Source organism: Octopus bimaculoides, chromosome 11 (genome assembly GCF_001194135.2).
Source record: "Octopus bimaculoides isolate UCB-OBI-ISO-001 chromosome 11, ASM119413v2, whole genome shotgun sequence".
Taxonomy (NCBI): Eukaryota; Metazoa; Mollusca; class Cephalopoda; order Octopoda; family Octopodidae; genus Octopus; species Octopus bimaculoides.
In genome coordinates, this window is record NC_068991.1 from 68,447,900 (window position 1) to 68,451,748 (window position 3,849).

The 3,849-nt window shown below is 37.4% G+C and overlaps 1 long non-coding RNA gene across 1 annotated transcript in view; it reads right to left on the bottom strand.

Annotated features, from left to right (window-relative positions):
• Positions 1–116: 116 nt before the first annotated feature.
• LOC128249036 (uncharacterized) overlaps positions 117–3,849 on the bottom strand; it is a 4,792-nt gene continuing 1,059 nt past the window's right edge. Inside the window, exons 2-3 of the long non-coding RNA XR_008265135.1 lie at positions 1,663–1,804; positions 117–265 (exon numbers count right to left, since the gene is read on the bottom strand). This is a non-coding gene — a long non-coding RNA (uncharacterized LOC128249036). The remainder of the gene's footprint in view (positions 266–1,662; positions 1,805–3,849) is intronic.

The window sequence follows — 3,849 nt, forward strand, 5'->3', positions numbered from 1 at the left end:
TATCTTAGAAGAATTTACAAGCAAAAATATCAAATAACGGCACTTAGCAATAATGAATAAATTTCTCTATTTTAAATGTGTTGAGTTCCGAAAACAAAATAGTAAGTCAGCCTGTTGTATGTATTTTAATATTTTTACAGTGTCTCTATTTTTATTTGATGACACAAATGAAAATGTGAGACTGCGTCTGTTGAATTACAGGAATAAACGAAGAAGTGTCCTTGACAAATATCTGTGCCACACCGAGGAGGTTTTCTCAGAATCCCTGGAAGGAAAATGAATAGAATTTTAATGGAGAATGAATTACTCATTCCTATATGAACAGTGCTGAATAGAAACTGTTATTATGAAGCATTTAAGAGGAAGTTTTAATAGCTACGGTTGAATATTATTACGCGAATCTCAGATGAATTGCGAGAAATAAATCAATATCGGCCTAAATTTTCGGCTGATCTGCTGCTATATCACTCTAATATATGACTCTGATATCGATGTGTTGTGAATCAAAGTAAAATTGAGTGATATATCCAGATCTTCATGAGCATTCTGTTTGTACAAACCAGACTTACATAGTCACAAACAGAGACATAGAAAGAAAAAACATACATAACGAAAATATTAGTATTACAGGTGTAGCTGTGAGGTAAGAAATTTGCTTCCCATCTGTTATATCGCACGTTCGGATGAACACAGAAGAGGACACTACGAGGACAGACAACACAAAACGTGGGGTGCATTTAACGAATGAAAACATGAATTATTAAAATAAAAGAATGAAATGGCTTACGAACCCCCCAAAGCACGCAGTTCCATTTAACTGTTCTTTTATACAGTTTCTTATCTTCTTTTTCTTTTTCTTTTTTCAATGACGTTCGTCCGTTATATGTTCAAGCAGATCTTCTATCCCAATCACACCGGGCAGATTCTCATATCGAACATATATCCGTATGGTTAATTAATTCCGGAAACGCTCCACATAGTTTTCCTATCTTCCCTCTTTCCAGTAACATTGTTTTCTCATCTGGTCGAAACAATTCTGGTTCCAATCTTACTCTAATCACACCTTTTAACTTCGTTATTCTCTTTTCCAATTCTATATCTTTCTTATATATCTCAACTACACCGACCTCTAGACTTCTCCCTCTATATCTACGTATTGAGCTAGCCTGCTTCATCGTCTGGGGCGTCGACACAACACCAACCAGATGAGAAACATTTAACGAAAACACTGTAAGACGAAAACCGACAAAAATACAACATACTGAAAACTAGACGGAAACATAACAAAGAGAAACTAGACTAAAAGACGATGCACGGAACATTCGCATCACACACACACACACACACACACACACACATGCACGTAAATATCGAACAATGGGAATGAGTGCTCAATACCCCATTGATGGATATAGATTCTTTGTTTGTAGATTAAGGCTACCATTGTTTTCATGTTAAAGGATCGCCAAGCCTCTCACATGGAACATCGGTATTTCGTCTCTAAAATGGAAGTGGTGGGTGGTGCGAGGTGATTGTCGGCTGACTGTTCACCATGACGACGCGTTGGCTCACAACACCCTGAGCATCCGGAAGTTCGTTGCCGAACGAGAAAACAAAAAAAGAACAAAACATAGGCTGTGTTGTAACAACCTCACTACTAACCCGTCGTGCCTCTGTGTGATTTTCATCTTTTCCCTAAGCTCAAGGTGACTTGTTTTCTGATGTGGAAGCCATCAAGAGGGCCTCGATGATGGAGCTGCGGAGAATCCCGGGAGAATCCTTCCAGGAGTGCATGAAGACGTACCTAAGAAGAATAGGAAAGTGCATTAGACTCGAGGAGTATTCATTATTTCGAAAGGAAAAAACTTGTATTTTGTACTCTGGATTTGACAAATTTTTCGTGACCCCAGTCGTGTTTCCTTTATGGCAAACACCACAGACACACAGAGACACACACACACAAACACACACACACACACACACACATATATATATATATATATATAAAGAGAGAAAGAGAGAGAGAGAGAGAGAGAGAGAGAGAGAGAGAGAGAGAGAGAGAGAGAGAGAGAGAGAGAGAGAGAGAGAGAGAAAAAGAGGCAAGGGAAAGACAGATACTTCTACATACAAAAGTACGCACAAAAAGGTCCATTATCGGATTTGTGTGTGTTTATGTGTGTGTATGTGTGTGTGTTTTGTATGTGTTTCTGACTGTAGGGATATGAGCGTGATGGCATATGTGTGTATCGATTTAGATAACCATCTTTGCATTGATCAGTTACTATCAGATAAGATTAAATACATTCTCTGTGTGACTGAATATCGCCACCTGTCTAGTGGTGAATATCCTATATAATTTTCATTTTCACTAAATATTTATTAACCTATTCAACAAAGGATTTAATGTTTTAGCTATATTCTACTGCGTGGGTGGTCTTTGTGGCGTTTAAAAGTTAATATGTGTATTATGATACATACATATACCGGGTGTTCGGGCTAAATTTGCATTAAAGGAAATGGAATCACATTATCCCACCCGAAAGTAAAAGTATTTTTAGAAAATGTAAAGGTATCAAATATAGGGTGTCCACAAGGTCTGGGTACACGAAGTAAATAAAATCATAACATAAACAATTAAATATAGGAAATAATAATTTCTTAAAGTATGTGTTAATCCTGATGTGGGTACATGGAGTAAATAAAATCATAACATAAACAATTAAATATAAGAAATAATAATTTCTTAAAGTATGTGTTAATCCCCATGTGGGTACATGGAGTAAATAAAATCATAACATAAACAATTAACTTTAAGAAATAATAATTTCTTAAAGTATGTGTTAATACCCATGTACCCAAACTTTGTGGACACCCTGTAGACTATGGCTGAGAGATAACAGTTTGCTCGAAGTAGCCGTCTTCAGCTTCCACTACAGCCTCAAAACGGCTCCGAAACCTAGCGCTTGTGTTGCTCACTGTGCGCTAGGGAAGGTCTTCGAAAATCTTGATCTTGGTCAGCAGCCGTGCCTTCTTGTTGTTGGCAGAGTGGTCGGTGTCTTTCTCCAAAACCCACATAGTTAACCGTTGGACATTCATAACCATATGCTGAGAGGAATTCTTTGAGATTTGAATAATTCTAATCTAGGCACAAAAGGACGAAATTTTAGGGGAGGGGGCCAGTCGATTAGATCGACTCCAGTATACAACTGGTCCTCTGAGAACACGGGCGTTTTAAACATCATTCTTAAACAAACCTTATCATGGATCTTTTGAGCAAGATGGGCCACACGATCTGAAGGAAATTGTAATGTTGTGCGCTATTAATCTTCATATGAGATCACGATGTCATGCACACATCATTGTGATGCATGTGTCTGGTGTAACTTTTTCAGGGGGGGGGGGTACGTATGGTGAGTATATTGGGCTTCCGTATATTTGTATCCCAGCGTCATTTTAATGGCGTGAGCAGCTCTCTGATAAAATAATAATTATGAAAATAATAATAATAATAATAATAATAATAATAATAATAATAATAATAATAAATAATAATAAAAAAATATAAAAAGATGGGCTACAGCAAATATTCTGCTCAATACCATAGATTTGCTTGTCAGTTGTTTGAACTTAACCATTTGAGCATGCCCTTTGGTGGCTGACAATATGTGCATCTCTGATCACGAGCAGAAGTAGTGGGGGAGCATCATAGCCATGTGTTGAGAGGAATTCTTTGGGGTTTCAATAATTCGCCTTTGTAAACATGGGTGTTTTGCTCAACATCCTTAAACAAGCCTTATTGAGGGACCTTTTGAGCGGTATGGGCTACTCGACCTGAAGAAAATTCTAACT